Raw genomic sequence first — 19994 nt, 5'->3', positions numbered from 1 at the left:
CGTACTAAGGAAATAAACTATTGGTGATGTCAAAAGACATCAGGAGTCAATATTCTAAAATTGTCAGTGACCTGAGGACACCATATTTCTCTTGTCCAAGAGAGCCAATACTCATTTTAAAGTCTGATTGTAACATGGAATTCAATGAGAGTTCATAGTACATAGCATTCAGATGATGCTCATCAGCTTTTGAGGGTTGAAGCAGGCAGCAGACTGCATTCCTAGTACGCTCTCACTTAAAATCTGCCTCAAAAGGCCAGCATTAATTTTCCAATCCTTTTTTTTTAACCTCCCCCTAAAGATTTCAAGACACTGCTTCAAATTTTACTGGAGTCATAAATCATATATTTACCTTCATGCGACTGATTTTCAAGGAGCCAGAGTTAGTAAGGTTGGTCTGCCGGATGTATTATGTTTCTTAAATACAGAAATGGCTGCTGTGCACGCCAGTGGTTAGTAAAACTCAAAGACGTAACATTATCTTTCTCAATTGATTTGAGGAAAGAGTGCTCATAAAATATTTACTGATTTTGGTTAGGGGCTGATTTCTAAATAAACAGACTCAGCAATGGAAATTCTAGAGACGGGCAAAACAAAACATGCATTAGTAAATGTACGTTTTAAAATCAACTCTCTCACAATCTTTGCATTTTGCAAGCTTTGTGAAGACTGTAAAATCAGTTGCACTAAGCTTATGATTTACAGGTGTTCTAATTTAACTTCTTTTTCAGTTGTTGAAAGAAAATCTGTTCACTCTTCTGGACTATTTCTCCTCTTTTTATAGCCTCTGATGTTACATCTCTGGCTAAGAAGGCACTTTACTGCAGTGATCTGAAGGCAGCCATTTGTTTGATAGTCAGAGAAGGAGAGAAAAAGGGAAAGCTTTGCTACAACAAATCTCCCAGCTCTTTCAGGCCCTGACAAAAATAGGAAATGCTGGTGACCAGAAGACAGCATTGCCTCCAATAAAAAAAGGGGAAAAAGTGCTAATCCATACAACATAAAGCCAAACTAAGTGGGGTTATCTTCCCTAATTTGCAATGAACTGAGGTCAACTAGATTTTATCTCAAATACAAACTGGGAAGGAGACAACAACAAGAGAGGAAAAGCTACATCTTGGTTAGATCCTGCTTTTCACACAAGATTGTATGACTGATAGCTACACAGGATGCTTCCAGAAGATTAGAAGGCCAAAAATAAGTAAGGAAATATGGCTGGTCCAAGGTTCACAATTATTTCTAAAAGAACAGTGCAACCTGATACATAACTGCAATACACATACATTTAAAAATTATACCATATTTTCCATTTAAGATAAAAAATAGTATACCTTTAATTCTTGAATTATTATCATGATAAAAGTTTGATTGGAAATCACATACATACTATGTAACTTTTACTAATTTTTGATAATTTACTGACTGGCCTACTTCAGGTTAGTTAAGGAGAGTACAGACACCATTTCTAAATTCAATTAATATATTCTACTTGGGGAAAAAAATCAAAGTGTGAAATAATATTTTAGTACAAAGCTAAAAGAAGACAGCAGATAACTGATAAATTATTAACAGGAAATGCAAAGTGCTATTCAAATCCAATAAGGGAAAAATTTATCTATGTGGGCTAACAATATGCTTCTCAGCACAGCCTTTGAGTCAGAAAAAAGTTGAGTTCTGCCACTTACTGTAATTACATGAAGTAATATGCTTAACCTCTTTGAGCCTCAATTTCACCACCAATAAAATGGGAATCATAATATTTACCCCATAAAGTTATTATAAGAAATGGATAGACTGTATATGAAACAATTTTGTCATCTATAAAGAGGCTATAAAATAACCATTCAGAAGGTGGTAAAAAGGTTCACATTAAACTGTTACCATTAATTTGAAAAAGCAGAGAGGGTAGGGGTTGGAGGGAAAGATTATTAACTTTTTCCTTACATACTTTCTATTATTTGAACTTTCATAATGCCCCTGTACTAATCTTGCAACCAACAAAATTAAAGCTTTATAAATGCTATCTGAAGGGTGCATACCTAGATGTCGCAGACTATTCTAACTGTAAATACTAATAACACTTTATAAATGTTCCTTTATAAATATATAGAAACAAGACTCAGTCCTGGTTTTAGTTTGAGAATTTCTAAAATTATAAAAATTTGCTAGGCTTGGGAATGATAACCAACTGAAACAGTGCTTCCTTTTCATGACATTTTCAAAAACAGCAAAATCTGTAGTCACCCAAAACCATCCATTGATTCAAACTATCACTTTGGTCAATACCTTTTGAAATAACTGAGTTAAATAACAATAGTACTCAAAGGCAAGCGCCTTTATCACATTTAACTTTGTTTTTTAGAGCCCATCACAATTTAGATATTTAATTTATAACTTTAAGAAAAGTCCTCAGGTCATTTCTAAGTGAATGCCAAGGGCTTTCCATAAAGGCATGGCAGACTTCTTCCAATTGAACTTGGTCACAAATTAGCATTCCTAATGTGAGAAGTAAGTGTGAGCTCTTTGAGGGCAGGATTCGTATCTTTTTCATCTTAATTCCAGTCCCTGGCATTGTGACTAGCACATGAGTTCAGTTCTGTTCAGTTCAGTCGCTCAGTCGTGTCCGACGTGCAAGAGTAAATATTTGTTGAACTATTTGGAAGAAAGTTTTTCTCACTCGGAGGCCCAATGAGATGGGCATATATGCTAAGTGGAACATAACCTGTCTAGTTGTTTTTGTATAAAATCACTTAAAATGCTTCAAAAGCAGTAAAAATAAGTATAAAAGTGAGTTCCTTAAATAAAATGTCATTTAAAAAAACCCTATTTGAGAAACAGATATCTCTTATATTTGAAAAAGCATAGATGTGTGAACTAAGATGAAATCATGGAGCAGATTAATTGGAATCACCTTTCATCAGCCTTACAAAAATTCCCAAGGCATGTTTCATCAATAAAAATGTTCAATAGAGGGCAGAGGAAAGGCTTTCACTGTTTGCGACAGCAACAAGCCCATAGCTGGAGTGCTAGATTCCTGACTGACTATTATCCCTCTGGCTCATGGCTCCTCTATGATGATTTGTGAGTAAACATATACATACTCAAAAAAGACAGATGTAATGAGACATCTCCACATGTAATGAGACTATTACTTTGGGCTTCGCATGGTGGCTCAGACGGTTAAGAATTCGCGGGAGACTTGGGTTTGATCCCTGGGTTGGGAAGATCCCCTGGAGGAGGGCATGGCAACCCACTCCAGTATTCTTGCCAGGAAAATCCCATGGACAGAGGAGCCTGGTGGGCTACAGTCCATGGGGTCACAAAGAGTTGGATACAAACTGAGCAACTAAGCACAGCACAGTCACACTTGCATATTTCTAGCACTATGTAATACTGTGAAGTAATGACAGGGGAAAAAGAAGTTGAGGCACACTGGGCTTGCTCAATCACTATGGAATAAGCCCTGAAAACATAAGCATGGAAGCAGAAGTACAATGATAGGAAGTAATCCCTCCAAATTTCCACTGATGATTTAAATCTCTCTATGAATGATGCACCTAATGCTAATATCTTAGTTCCATCCTAAACTGCTGGATAATTCTATTTTAATCTTATTTAATCTCCCTCCTTAGGTGAGCAGGGCTTGTAATAACTTTTGAACCCTTTAATGGTATGTTAATTCAAGAGAAGACATTTAACAACAAGAAAATGCTTTGAGAGAATTCTCACTTGAAGTCTTCTGAAATATTCAATCCAACATATTTTAAAGAGAGAGATTTTTCTGCTTCTAAAAAGTACTGCGGACAGTCAGTAGAAATGAATTTCGTTGGCTGTATTTCTTGAAAGAATTCTAAGTTTCTTAGTTTAGCCACTCAAATTTGGAAGCTATCTAGAAATTTTCTCACATTTTGATCTCTGGAAGGGCTATTAATCAAGCTCTTGTTTGAGGCAACTCAAACTTCAATCAGAATACTATGGACGGGAAGTCAGAGAACTGGACAATCAGAATATTCAACAGAATATATAATTGAAAACATCACCAAGAGAAGAAAAGTAGATGCCAGCAGGCTGATACGTTATAACCTTTGGTCAAGCGGTACTTGGCAAATTTCAACAGATTTAATTAACCAGCGATAAAACTAAGCAGTAGAATACCATTAAAACAAAACAAAAATACTAACACAGAACCAGGAATTACCAGTGAAAAAAACAGTGCTGTACCTAATAGCATGGATCTACCAGAGGTAATTTGTTAGGAGATCGGAGTTGTTATTTCATAGTGGAGGCTTGAAATGAAAACGTTTAAGTTTCTTTAGGTCAAGCTATAGCACAGCGTTCGGAGAGCCAGCCAAAATCGCTGAGGAAGGCCACATGTGGAACTAATTACTCATGGAGAGGCCATGACAAAGAACATTTCTCCAGACTTTTCATGGGGGCTTCACTTTCAGGAAGTTGCTATAATTACCGTTCAAGTCTAGATCAGCCTGCAAGCCGCTGACAGATCCAACAGACAGGAGGAGGAGGAGGGAAAGAGAGAGAGAGAGGAAAAAAAAAAAAATGAACTTATCTGCCCTTTCTGACGAGTGAAATACCAGAAAATAAAGTACCACAGGAAAGCTCAAAAAGGTTTCCAAATGAGCCCTGGCTTCCAGTGTTCAACTTACTGTTTACTTTTTTATCTACCCTCTATCTTCAAATTACTTTTCTAGCCTGGATCGGACAGCAAATTTGTACTTCTACACTAACTCACTTTCAGTTGGCCACAGCAGAACTGTACATCTCGACTCTTTTTTTTTTTTTTTTTACAGCTTTTCCATACTGGGGCCCACTTCCTGCCCAGTTGAGGAAAAAAATCTGGCCTGAAGATGAAATGACTGCTTAACATTACACTAAAACATCTGGTACCATTTTATGCACAGACCCATGTCTGAGAGCAGGCGATTCCAGCGGTCTCTCCAGCGGCACAGCGCATACCCAAACCTCCCCAGGGTGACATCATCCCATATATGGACTCTCCAGCCCAGCCCTCCCCCTTTTCCTGGTCCTAAATTCATTGCCAGTTCCCCAGTCTGCAGCAAATGTGCCACGTCAAGACTGGAAATCACAGCCCTTGAGTCTCAGTCGGGGCAGCAGAATTCAGGGGGGGAAGCCGAAGGCAACCCCTGGTGCAGGAAGGGAGGCTTTTCCCCAAGACCGGGAGAGGATTTTTAAGTGCATAGTTGGAAGCTTCTGGAGATCCTGCTCCGTCGCCCCAGTGTTCAGACTACCTGTTCAGGACAATGCCGTTGTACAGTAGTCTGCACATTGGTTAGACTGGGCAAGGGAGAGCAACGCCATGGACAGCTGGGGACAAAAGTGGCTGTTTCCAAGGAGGAAGACATTTGTTTGCTCCTTTTTCGAATCTCATATCCAGTGTTTTTCTTCACAGGTTTTGCACAGTAGGGGCCAGGAAGCCCTCGGGGACACTGCCGAGAAAGGACTGCTCGAGGGAAGACCTGTGGGTAAGGCCTTCTTGACTGCTCACCTGGGCTGTGACCAGGAGAGCCCAGGTGGGGAGCCAACAATTTGCTTTCACATGGGAGAGAAACCGAGGCGGGATTGTGACAGACAGGTCTGCGTTTAGTTTTAAAACAGCAACGATGTGTGGTACACTGCGATTTACTAGATGTTGTTCAATTTTGGAAGAGTTTAAGTATTTTCTTAAATTTAAAGGTTTTCCCACTTCAAAATGAAATATGAAAAGACGCCAAACACTTAAGAATAATTTAATGAGGCTGGTTTTGAATTGTTGAAATTGATAATCCGGAGACTTAAAACGTATTTGAATGAGAGCTGAAGTATAACATTTAGCATCCCAGGACTGAATCCATTTTGTCCCAAAGTAAAGAATACTTGCTATTTTTAAAATGCTATCCGAAGAGTGCTTTTCTTAAATTTTATATAATATAAATATCAGGAATAATATTATCTAACAATAAAAGGAGAGGCTGCCAAGAATTTTTGCCTACCAGACAATGCAGATAGGACTGGTCCAGAAAAGAGCACCAACCCAGAACTTATTGAGTCAGCAACCAAATAAATTGGAGAATAAAAACCTCTATATTCAGATATTCCAATATATATCTCTGTATTACATTTTTTAAAAATCTAAGAATGGTTGATAACTGCTGGTCAGCTGAGCCCTCCTGGCTATATTTTACAGTGCTTCTATTTCTCTGAGCACTTAAAATGATAAGGTACTTTGTCTAGAAACCCACTGATAAAAAAGGAATTTGTAAACGAAAGCAAAGTTTTCTTTGGTCAGTTTCCAGCTGTCCTGGGGGTGAAGGAGGGTGGGAGAGGGGGAGGAAGGTGGGAGGGAGGAAAACCCTCAAGCTGAATGTAATCCCAATAGAGAGAATAATGGAGAAAGTCTGGATTGCAATACGTGCAATACGATCCATGCTGAACTTTAGAGATGGGTCCCTTAAAGAACGTTCTGGAAAAAACGTTACTGCCTTAACCCCTATTTATATCTATCCCCAAACAATTCCATATAATGAAAACATCTGTTCTTTAGGCTTTTGTGTGAATGTACCCTCTTTTGTCCTCCTTTAAATTCTGTCATTTTATAGTGATTCCTTAACAAATCCTTTTCCAAATCATACATTTTGCAACAATTCAAACATTGTCACAAGTTCTCTGGCAAAACATTTGATTACCAAAGGTTCCCCCTAGTTATATTTTGTTGAAAGAATTTATTTTAAAAGTTACCACTTTGATCATTCCAAAACTGGTAGAAAAGTTTTCTCTTTTATTCATGGTTTTTAGCTAAAACATAAAAAGCAAGGATTTATTACAGCTATTTCTTCCATTTAAATGATTCAGTAGTCATCCTTTTTTTTTTTTCCTATTGTATCTTGGAGGCTTCCATATTAATTATTTCTAACAGAACAAGTAAGATTTTTTAAATCTGCAGTTTTTTTTTGTTTTGTTTTTGTTTTTAACATAGGAAAACAAAAAAAAATCTATTAGGTAGCTTTACAGGAGTTTATTCTTTCAAGAAACACACTTTTACTATTCGATATAGTTACCAAAGAAGATAAAGTACTTTGGCAATATTTAAGAATTTTCAAATTTGAGGGTTTTTTGTCTTGTGTTTTTACTCCATAGAATAATTGAATTTCCTAACTTGCTTTCATTTCACGTATGTTTAATTTAAATGTCTTTTTTCATATTAAGTGGTATTTTTGCTTTAAAGAAACAAATCACCACTGGTTCCTCACCTATTTTTTCCCTCAGGGTGACTTTTAGTCTGGAGACAGAGAGACCCGATGGTGTCCTTGGCCTAAGCACAGAAGCAGAAACATTATTAATTTGCAAAAAGCATAGACAAGGAACCCCTGAATGTGCTCGGTGGAGTTCGGGCAGCCTATTTTTGATGCAAGCTTTTAACAAACGGGAAGGAATGATATGTATTTTTAAATTGTATGGATTAAATTAAAAATCCAAAGTAAAAGCTCACTGTATAAACCACTGCCAACTAAAGGAAAGATGGTAGTTTATGCGCTGGTATATATACCAACATGTATAAACATATGTATGGTAAAATAACCTTATCTATTTCCAGGGCAATTAGGATAATGTTTAACTTTATTTTGATATTACTTTGTAAGGAAATATACAAATATTTTAGGAATCAAGGGATCTATTCCAGAGGAAACTAACCAACAATGAACATCCTCTACTAAAACTACCCCTGGAAATAATGGTAAGTGTAAGTATTAAAATAAAATATTGTACATCTTCAGAAAGATAAAATTGTTTGCAAGGCCTGTCCAAACTATACTTCTTAGAAACTTAGTAGTTATTTTGCATTTTAGCACATGGTGATTGATAAGTTAGACTAGTTACTGAGTTAAAATGAGAATTTTTTCCGCTATCTAAGAAAAGGAAATTCAGAGCCTTAGCTTCAACAACATCACTTCTTAATTGAAAAGAATCAATATAAAACAGTTTATTTACATTTTCAACTCCCACTGTTTTTTTTTTAAGCCATAGATCTCAAAATCAAAGAAAATTTAGTTATAATGGGACAAAATTTCACACTGATCACTTTCTTGCAGTTGTCAATAGGTTTAATGTCCTTCCTGCTTGGCATTTGAGCTTTCTGCCAAGATACTGTGTTTATATTTTTTAAAAACCAAAATATACTATCTACCCCCACCTCTCACCCTACAGACCACCCAAGTTTTTCACTTTGTGGGAAAGAGTTCTGGCACAAAACTCCTAATGAAGGAATCTTCTTCCTCAACCCCCTTTTTTTCTGGTTGAAGTCTTAAAACTGTTACAGGACATAAAAAGGAAATACAATTTGGTAATGCAAAAATGTTCACTTACCCACCAGCATCCACCCTTACTAAAGAGAAGTCAAAGCTTTTGATTACTGTACGAGAGATTTGTTTTTTAAAAACAACCCACTTTCCTCTCTCTACGGAGACTATCTCACCCATCTCAATGTCTAAATAATAACTAAGAGATCATCACTCATAAATACCAACTTAAAATAACTAGAAGTCAGGCTTTAACCTAAGAAAAGACAGGAAATTCCTGCATAAAGATTGAAACTTTCTTATTTGCTTTCTTCTACTTTTTTCACCTTGGTGTGCTACAAATTATGTAGATAGAAATATATGTCAATTGTTTGAAGTGCTCTCATTAAGAATTTTTATCAGTTTTAATAAATAGAGGTAATAAAGTAAATTAAGGAAAATAATTAAATCTTAGTTTTGAATTTCCTGACTTTTTGTGACAACCAGTTTCCTGGAGTTGCTTTGGTTGAATTTTGCTGTAAAAGACTTAGAATAGGATTCATTTTTTGCATTTCTTTCTTAAGGTCATAAATAAAAGACCAAAAAACAGTATATGACCATACATAAAATAGAAGGTATAATAAAATATAAATAGCTCTTTTATATTTTACCTATTTTGAGTGATAATGAATTAATAGTCACTGAACAGTTTAGAAGACAGAAAAAAGTCTGCAATATGTTTTTAGCCTTCCATCTTTTAAAAAAGCTTAGGGGCAGGTTCAATATAACCAAAAAGTGTGCATATGCCACATGCTTACTAAAATTATGCTTTTAAAATTTTTTAGAAATATAAATTGTCCAAAAGGCTTATAAGTAGAATAAAATCATTTTTTAGCAAGATTTTTTCCCCCTGCAAAACAGTTATGGTTTTTCAGACACAAAGATATTGGGATATCTTGTTTTAATAGAATTGCTTCATATTAAAGGATAATATAAACTCACAAATATTTCTTTCTATTTTTTCAGGTTGCATGCATCATTCCTTTAATTGAGCAGAGTTAACTGGATCAAATTATTTATGGGAGAGAGAGGGAAAGCTATACAGAATTACAGTAATTTTAAATTTCCACCAATATGCTCTTTGTTAGTAAATCACTCCATAAATATTTTCTGTTGCACTGAAGGCAGCAACAGTAACAAAATAATTCCTTAAGGTATTTGTTTTTGCATACTCTGGCCTTGTAATTATCTAAGTAGCAGCCAAGTTTAGTGATGGTTTTGATTCTGTCAAGAAAAAATAATAAGTCTTCTACTCAGAAGTGATGACCAGAAACAGAATCTGATATTTATTTTTTGAAATTAAATAAATAGAAAGTGGCACTTACCAACTTTTTGTTAAAACTGTACCATATCTAATCATTGCATAAAAATTTAGATGTGTAGAATAGTGTCATTTTTTCAGTCTCTAAAATCTAATTTGTTCTCCATAAACTTTCTCTTCTCTGTTTTCGCAGAATTTTACAATTAAAGGGAAATAACAAACTATTTGCTTCCTTAAAATTCTTTGGAAAAAATTCCCTAAGTACACACTCCTTGGACAATAAGGTTTCATTTTGCTCTTTAAGAAATTCTGTTTATTGGAATTTTGACTATCTAGATATTTTATTTTTTAAAGAGCAGAGGAATTTGTTAAATATCTCTAAGGATGTGAATTGATCATTTATATTAAAATAACCACTAGAATTATTCTCAAGTCACCAGAATTAAATTTCCTAGCTGTATGTTTATCACTATTAACTCTTTCTTATATGAATTTAAGGAAAATTTTTAAAGGGTCTGATTTTCCTTTTTGGATATGAAATCAAGTTTCCTTCTCCATGCTTAAGGTACTATTTTGTAACAGCACTGCACTAACATGTCCAAAACACAGTGAGCATCACTATGAACAACAACCTTTTAGATTATACCCCCTTGATTCATGGCACAGCCCTGTAGTTAATTAAGAGGAGGAGAACTTAAGCTCACAATTGCTTTTTATTTGGTTTTCACATCCATACTCTAAAACTTTGCATTAAAAAGAATATGAGAAATTTAAATAAATTTGTTGCTTAATAAAATATTGATGAAAGTACATTCCCTTGTGAAAATCCCACTGTCAAAGCATCAGATACCAAAGTGCGCTGGTTGAACTGTCAAATACTTTAGGGTCATTAATTATTATGAATATGGCTTCCATTTCCATGTAAATGACAAGCTTCTTTTTCATGGGCAAGGTTATGGTACTTATCCATTACCAGAAACATGTATAAACACAGTCTTTATCTTTAACCTCAGTTTTAAAATATGCAGAGTTTTCGTGAAGAGGAAAAACATCTGGTTCAATTACTCTGAACTCTGACTGCATGTGGGCCAGTAGTAATATGAATTGGATTTAAGAATAAACCATGTGTTTAGTCTTTTTTGTTGTTGTTTTTTCCTGAAAATGTCTGTGAGTTTTCTGTTATGTCAATTATCCATGTTAGCACATTTGGAACAAATGTATCAGTGTACTTTCTGAATAAAGTCAAAAGTCTAACTTGTTTTTAGCTCCATAATGTTTTAATGTTTAATTCTATTGTGTGTTTTTCTCCCTTTCCCCTGACCTTCCAAAATCACCAAATCTGGAAAACAGACTGATTGTATCTGCCCATGAGCAAAGGAAACCCGAAGGAACCAAGGGCCTGGCTGGACGGAGTTGTCATGTGTCTGCCTGTCTACACTTGCTGTGCAGAACATCCGCTCACCTGTACAGCAGGCACAGACAGGCAGTCACATGACAACCCAGCCTGAATGACAACCAGCCATTGAAAGAAAGCAGCCCTCACACCATAGCATCTACACCAAGAGCTACAACCAAAATGAGGGACGCGGGGGCCTGGAGTTTTAATTTGTTGGTTTCTTAACTCGTATGTATTATTATTATTATTATTCAAATATTGAAACCCACCAAAAGTAAAGTGAGTGGTGCTTATGAAATATAATAAAACCCATTTCTGAAAATATTACTGTGCTTTCTATAGTTCTCTTTTCCTAATTGTTGTCAGTAAATTACTACCCTTGACATTGATTGTACACAGCTTTGCAGCATCCCCTAAATGAATATAACTTCAGCCTGATGCTTGACAAAGAATAAGTAATTCTAATAATTCTACTCCCAAAACTAAGTTTAGTTTTGGAACTAAACTAAACATCATGACTTTTCAAGAGAAAGAGAGGGAGAAAGGAAAAAGAGTGACGAGATAATATTCCAGGGATCATGTATTTTGAGTTAACAAACTCTGCCAGCGTGGGTCTGGGTAAAACACAGCGAAAAGAGTATTTACTTCCAACATGATTTTCAAATGTATTAGAATAATTGCTTCTTTTGATATATAGAAAGCTGAAATTAAAGCTCTGATATTTCCAAGTGTCACGATGTACGTAAGTTTATTACTGTCATTGTTTAATTAAGAAGGAACTACATTCCTTAAGGTGGTATTTAAGGGGCCAATGAACATTTATTCACTTGGAATACATGCTCCCATTCACTGTAAACTTACAAACTCTTGAAATGTTGAGGCAATTCAATTATTTTCAAAAAGAACAAAGAAAGGCATTAAAGGATATGCAGCGTATATTCTGCCATATCTTTTGAGGAAATATCAAAACTTCAGTTTACACCTTGTGAACTGGATTGAAATGATCAGGGTCAGCCTGTTTATATGAATATTTCAAACATTCAAGGGTAAAAAGCAGGGAGATGGGTAAACTTAGAAATTTTGTCAACTTTGATTGGATTCACTAAAATGTTTTAACTTCAGTATTTAGAAGTAATTTTCCTCTTTCTTAGAAAGATACTGGTCAAGCTTTAAAAAATGTTGCACAAGATTACCAAATTTGGGGGGTTTTCTTAAATCTAAACATTTCAAGTGTATATTTTGGACTACATCAAAATATTTTTATTCAGATATTTCATTTTTAAAATGAAAGATTTAGTCATAAGGCTAAAAACCACCAGGTTCAAAACTTCTATTATTATGTGATATTTTACCAACCTGACACCATAGTTTCTTAAAAATAACAACAATAAAAACAGTGACTGGGTAAAACTAATATATTAAAATATGATTAAAACTAAATTCTTGCATTTATAATCTGGCCTAAGGAAATATGTAATCTGCTAAAATGTGCAACTGCAAAACACATCGTGCAATGAAGGTTTTTACCTTAAAGAAGAGTCCCCTGATTAGTAAATAAAGTCCTAAACAATAGTTCACAAAATGTAAAATATAAACAGGAAGACAATATAAAAATGTCTTATAGAATATTTGCATAGAATCACCCAACTATAAATGCTTTACATAACCTGTAGCAAACATATCTGACAGAAGTCCACATGTGGACCCTGCAAGGCAGTGCCAGTGTAGTGCTTGATAGCTCTCTGACTAACACAATGGCTCGGTCAGAACAAAAAGGAGATCTTTCCATTCCACCACACTCCCAAGGGAAAGCTAAGGAGGCCAGACCAGCACATTCATCCAGTAGTAAGTAAGCCACTCCAAGATGATGTTTCAAATAATTTTCCCTTAGAACAGGAGGTTAAAATATTGGTATTATATACATATTTTTATCTAAGCTTGAAAGAATGTCATATATATACATATACATTCATATATATGTATATATTTATAGATATGTAAATCTGTTAAATGAGTTACATTTAAAATTTTTACTCTTCCAAGAAAGAGTAATAGAAAGAGTAATATTTTTCTTCTAATATAAACTTCTGAGTACAACGAATAATACCTATGAGGGAATGGGTTTAAGTCTATAAGTATTTTTAATAAATTTGAGATAGCATTTACTATTATGGTTTGTTGAATATAATACCATTTATTTTTCAAAATTATAAATCTTTGGATAATGCAAGAACTTGGAAATGTTTATATGAAATAATCCTGCATTAAAAAGCATAATATAAGATAGCTTATGTATATGAAAAAGCACACATATAACTGTGATCATGAAGAATTTAAAGTAACATAAATGTTTTAAATCTTAATATTTATTGAGAATTTTTTTAAAGTAAAAATACCTAAGCTCTGGTTAACTAAAACAACTGAGCAAGGAGTGTGACTAGCGTTCACAGGGTCAATCCTGACCTCATCAGAGGGAACAAACAGATCTAGCAGGAAACAGCTAGAAACTTGAAAGTGTAAGTACAAATGGAAAGAGCCAAAGATTTCTATAACTTTTCCATCTCACAACTTTTGCCATCCAGGGATATAGCTGTCACTTTGTTTCCTATTACCAAAGTTACATGTGTCAACTATTACAGCTACATAATAAAACAATACTAAGTAAATATCCCTACAAGGGAATTCTATAATCTCCTTATCATGCTATCCAAACACATAAACCCACAAAAATGAGGCCTGTAATTTTTGAAGAGTCCAAAGAATGTCCTTATTTCAATGCAAATTTTGGATTATCTTCAATACTGTAAGGTTGGTACATTTCCACTGGAAATACTTCTGCTGAATTACCCTACTTCCCTAGGAGTATTCCCATTATGATTTTAATCTTCATGTTGGCTTACTTAAATGGAAAAAAATATTGACTATGTACTATCATTATTCATAAACTAGATTTTAACTACCATTTACACTTTTTTTATTGATATCAAGAAAAATAAGACTCTTTTTCCTTGAATCAGAATACCCTATTCTAATGTGGGTTTTTTTGGAATATTTTAAATAAAAGCCATCACATTTTTTTCCAAAACTGATTTTAAGTATTAATGTAAGACTATCTGAATCCAAAATCCTTTGAAATGATAGTTTCTATTTTATTCCAATGCCTTGCCCTTTTAAGGGCAATCCCTCCAAAGAACCATGCAAAATATATTTATAATGTATGAAACTGACATTGGGAAATTTATTTTCTGCATAAATTATCTTGATTCCAGGAAGTTATATGATCAGAAGAAAAAAAAATCCATTAACCTTCAATGATGAAAATTAAGAAAAATTTAAGACAGTCTGTCTCTAGTGGTAATTTTACCCTATAATTCAATAATTTGGTTTAGGCACTTGAGATACGAAGATATGATGAATAACTATACTGTGTTTTATTTATTTGCTCAACTGCATCTTCACTCAACCAGTATTCACTTGGCATCACCTATCAGTACCGTCTCCTGGTGGTAGAACATGGTACAAGATAGTGGCTCCTTGTGTCAGGAAGCTTACAATCTAGCAGGAACTTAAGCAATCAACCAATACTTAGCACATGTAATGAGTTTTTGTCATTTTACCATCTAAAAAAAAATTCCCTCAAATTCATCCATTTCTATCAGTTTCCCTCAAACTACCTAGCCCAAGCTGCTGTTACCTCTTACCATATCACAGCAATAGCTTTCTAACAACTCCCCAATCCAGCTTTGTCCCCATCCACTCTACTCTCTACAAACAATTAAAAAGATCTACAAAAATTTCAAATCTTATTATGTGACTCTCCAGCTTAAAAACTTCAAAGACTTGTCATCATTCTTAGGATCAAAATTTATAGAGTCCTTTTCTCTGTTCCAGTCACAGTGGTCTAAATTCAATTTCTTATATTCATCAGGCTCAATCTTGCCTTAGGCATTAATACAAACTTTCTCTGACCACTCAGTTTAATGTCGCCACCCGCCCCCCCCCGCCATGCTGTAAGTCCCATCCCAGATACTTCTTAAATCAAACACATCATTGTATTTATTTTATTCATAGTTTGCAATCTGAATCTCATAGGTGTTCTTGATTATGTTTTCTTTATCAAGAAGTATCCTTCATAAGGGCCTTCCCAGATGGCGCTAGTGGTAAAGAACCTGTCTGCCAATGCAAGAGTCACAAGAGGTGCAGGTTCGATCTCGGGCTTGGGAAGATTCCCTGGAGAAGGGCATGGCAACCCACTACAGTATTCTTGCCTGGAGAATCCCATGGACAGAGGACCTGGTGGGCCACAGTCCATAGTGTCACAAAGAGTCAGACACAATTTAGGCGATTTAGTACGTGCACACACATCCTTTATAAGAGTGGGAAACTTGTCAACCACTTTATCCTTAGTGACCAGGATAGTGTCTGGTACATAACTGGTGCTCAGAATATATTTGTTGGGAAACAGTCAGGTGATTAGGAGCATAGCACTGACATGTAGTAGCTGGCTAAATTACTCATTCTCTTTGAGTCTCAATCTTCATTTTTAAAATGGAGAATGTACATGAAATATTAACTAGACTCAGTGCCTGGTAAACTACAAATGATAAATGTTAACCATTATCATGATGATCATCATCCAGACCACCATTCAGATGGAAACCTGGGTGTCATGAGTTTAAGCAAGTAGAATGAATAGCAGAGATATTTTTTACAACCACAATTACTTTAGAACTAAGGAGCAACTTGTTAACTGGAAGTCCATTTGGCTTGGTTGAGCATTTTGACTACTCTGGAACGGATGCACATAAAAGAATGAGGAAACACGGAAACACCTTGAGTTTGGGGCAATCCAAACTGACAGCACTGAGTAGAGTGATGGGAAGGGGAGGAGAAAGAGGCCAATGTACTCTCCTGGGGCTGGGCCAGCACAAGGCTAGAGTTGCTAAGTAGGGTGTTTCAACTGGCTAAAAACTGCTGCGCAGAGGGTTGTCTAATGTTATACTTAAGGTTGTTTGAATTTCTGTATTGCTTCTTCTAACTGTTAGTAAATATAAGTACTACAAATATCTTTATGTTATTATTTTGATAGAAATCAAAAGAACTGAGTAGGATTCATCCAAGACCCCAAGGGATGTATGAGGACATGCAAGCCCACAAATCCAAGCTCTGTCCTCACCCTCATATGCAGATCCTCCTTGACTTGGGGTATACACAATGACAGAATGCCATGGAGAGGATGAACCCAAGAAGAGGCCTACATAGCCCTAAAAATGTGTGCAGGGCCACTTTTGTAATAATGCTAAAGGATAATATGGGCTTCCCTGGTAGCTCAGCTGGTAAAGAATCTGCCTGCAATGCAGGAGATCCCAGTTTGATTCCCAGGGCAGGAAGAACCAATGGAGACGGGATAGGCTACCCACTCTAGCATTCTTGGGCTTCTCTGGTGGCTCAGACAGTAAAGAATCCGCCTGCAATGCAAGAGACCTGGGTTCAATCCCTGGGTTGGGATGATTTCCTGGAAAAGGGTATGGCAACCCATTCCAGTATTCTTGCCTGTAGAGTCCCCATGGACAGAGGAGCCTGAAGGGCTATAGTCCATGGGGTCACAAAGAGTCAGACATGACTGAGCAACTAAGCACAGCACAGCACAAAGAATGTATAGTCAAGCATCCAGTAGATAAATTATGTTTTCCATAAGCACATTGTATTATATAGATTCTCTGAAGATTACAAGTGGAAATAACATTGCCTGGGACATAGGTTAGAAACCTTTCTATTAAGATCATCTGTTAGTAACATTACAAATATCATTACTGTAACATAGAATAATGGTTCAAAACATGCGGTCCACAGATGTTTGAAGGTGTTCATGAATCCATCTAAAACTTAAGGATAGGGTAGTTAGTTACTTTAAGGATAGAGAGAAAGCAGGGAAAATGTTGGGGACCTACTATTACCATCATACCAACTCTAGCTTAAAATTATTATGTGGGGTTATCATGCTATTGCCTCTGCCATCTTGGATAAGAAATCACATAGTTTGATATCACCATCTCTAACTCACAGACTAGAAGAGAGGCGGTATGGAAAAGTCCCACCGAAGAGATAGAATCTGAATTTCCTCTTACCCTCTGAACCATACCATTATCTGCTGAAAAATTCCAGATCCCATACATCTTATCTCACAATAGGAAATGACAAAAAATTGGAAATTAGAAGGCATGTGAGTCAAAGAATGACATTATTGTTCAGTTCAGTTGCTCAGTCATGTCCGACTCTGTGAACCCATGAACCGCAGCATGCCAGGCCTCCCTGTCCATCACCAACTCCTGGAGTCTACCCAAACTCATGTCCATTGAGTTGGTGATGCCATTCAACCATCTCATTCCCTGTCATCCCCCTCTCCTCCTGCCCTCAATCTTTCTCAGCATCAGGGTCTTTTCAAATGAGTCAGATCTTCACATCTACATTATTGTAGGAAGGTGTAATATTATTTGCAATGGTAAGAATAAATATATAAATGTGATACCTAAAAGTTTATAAAGGCACTTGTTAACATATGATTTCTTAGAGTTGTACAAATTCCTTTCGAGGTGATTTGGTCAATAATAGTCCCCATTTGATAAGCTAAAACAGAGGTTCAGAGAAGTTTGACTTGTTCCAACACTGGCAGTTAATCATAGAAAATTCACATTCTCTAGTATCTCACCCTATTCACACCATTGTCTATAGGCTATTTCGTTCAATTAATGCCACCCTGTAAAGAGTTTGAACTATTATTCTTTAATCACAAGAATACTTCATAAGCCATTTACATTTACTACAAACCTGTCATAAGTTAAATAAAACCATATCTATTTATATGACATAATATGCTATTTATTCAACAGCCAACTAGATCATAATGAAAACATATCAGTCTAATTACATAAGAAAGCAGAAATATGAAAGAACGTAGAAACAAACAATAATTCTCTATGCTAATTTGAATGTAAGTTATTAAATAAATGACAAACATGTAACTTAATAATATTATTTACAGGGTCACATTTGCTTTACTGAGAGAGAAAAACTACCATGGAACAGGATTTCCAAAATGGGTAAGTACTGATGTGAGAGATATCAGGGGAACAAAATACAAACACTCAACTTACCAACAAACCGACTCCAAAAGTTGAGTAAGAACTCGTGCTTATTTTCACAAAGGAAAATTCTAAATTTGGGGTTTTCAAAGTTGCCCACAGAAATATGTTTAATCCATATCCAGAAGCATAGTTAAGCTATGACAGCAAGGCTGGTATGAAATTTAAGCATCATTTAAAACTGCTACTAAAGGACGGGTGTTGAGGGAACAAATTCAAGAGGCCAGAGACTGATCACTACCTCTAAGCCCCACCCTCCTCACATTTCTCCTGACCTCCTTTCCCCATACCATCTCTTCCAGCCTCATCTCCCAGCAGATGCTAATAACTATTAATTGAATAACACTGAAGAGCAAGGACACAGTGCTGACACCTCCCTTCTGTCCCACCAGCAGGCTCAAAGGTGGCCTGTGGTGGTAGAAAGTGCTAGTAAGAGAAACTGAGCAGAATAGAGAACCAAGGTGACTGTAGCCAAGAGGCAGTAAGATGGGAATGAGTGAGGATGGCTCCAGGGGAATCAGGCTCTGTCCCACTGACACAAAAACTTTGAATATAGGGGTATTGAGTCAGGCATTAATATCTGGAAATTTTCCTACCTGTTTTTTTGAGTAGTTTTTAATGAGAAAAAGTATCTATTGACTACAATATAGCTGTATGTGGCCCATCAAGTTGCAACCCTGAACTTGAGCTCTCCTCTCCATCCAGCACAAGCCACCATCTTCTCTTGCTTCAACCACTGATATACTCTTCCAGCTAGTCTCCCTTCTTCTCTTCCTGCCCACCCCACTCCATCCACATACACATTCCATTCCACACATCATGCTCAACCCAGCAGCCAGAGTGATCCTTCTGAAGCAGAAATCCAATCAGGTCACAGGCGGATGGATGGTCTTCAATTATCCTCTGGATAAAATCTGAATCACTGGTGGGGCCTGATGAGATACCTCTGATTTTATTTCCTACTTCTTTGTCTTACTCCTCCTCCATCTTAGCGCTAAGCTTCCTGTCCACTCCCACCCTGGAGGGCTCTTCAATACAATCTTCTATACAGTTCATCATTCCAGTCTTTGCTGCAGTGTTACTTCCTTCCAAACACTCAATCTAAAGGTTCCTCCTCCCATCAGTTTCTAGCTCATTGACCTATTTTCTTCAGAGCACTTAATATCTGATTTTGTATTATTAGTCTAGTAGTTAGCTCCATAGGGCACCAGACTTGCCTGTCATTTTCTCTTTTTTCAATACTGTAAACTAGGAAAACAATCCTTTTCTTAACTTTCTTCACCTCAATCATCCCAATCTGTTTCAAGGATCATTGTTACCCACCCCTGCCTCTCAAGACACACACACACAACCACCTTCCACCTTTAATATATACCTTTAATAAAAATGTTCTCTGGCACCCAGTTACTAACTGCACACATGTATTTTCTATTTATTGTAATCAAGTGCTCATGACAGAGCTTCAGCAGCAGAGATTTCGTAAAAAGCTATTCTGAGTTTATAGCAGAGAGGAGGGGCTGAGGGGTGACCATGAGCTCAACAAGCCCTCAAATCCTCTTCCTTCCCTACAGAGAGCATCATGTGCCTTCAAACTGATTTGTTTCAGTACCCACATAGCCAAACAATGACAACAACAAAACCCCTAAAACTGTACTCCAACAGTAGTGGCTAATCTGAGTCTTCAGAGCCCCTGATACTAGCACTCAGGGAAAGCTCAATGCCAGCATGCCTGGAACGCATCTTAATAAATCCTCAGTGGGACGAGGTTGACTAGGAAAACTCCAACACCTTGGAGGTTCTTGCCTCCATTTGTGGTTGAAGGCATAAATTCTGGAACCAGACAG

The 19994-nt window shown here is 36.3% G+C and overlaps 1 protein-coding gene and 1 long non-coding RNA gene across 8 annotated transcripts in view; one reads left to right on the top strand and one right to left on the bottom strand.

Annotated features, from left to right (window-relative positions):
- DNM3 (dynamin 3) overlaps positions 1-19994 on the bottom strand; it is a 643298-nt gene that overhangs the window by 273699 nt on the left and 349605 nt on the right. The gene's annotated exons all lie outside the window — the stretch shown is intronic.
- On the top strand, positions 3333-11333 carry LOC104997381. Its single transcript, XR_826328.1, has 2 exons — positions 3333-7750; positions 9318-11333. It is a non-coding gene; the product is annotated as an uncharacterized LOC104997381 (long non-coding RNA).

This window comes from Bison bison, unplaced genomic scaffold (genome assembly GCF_000754665.1).
Source record: "Bison bison bison isolate TAMUID 2011002044 unplaced genomic scaffold, Bison_UMD1.0 scf7180017851926, whole genome shotgun sequence".
Taxonomy (NCBI): Eukaryota; Metazoa; Chordata; class Mammalia; order Artiodactyla; family Bovidae; genus Bison; species Bison bison.
The sequence above is the reverse complement of the archived record's forward strand: the minus strand, read 5'-3'. Positions and strand labels throughout refer to the sequence as shown.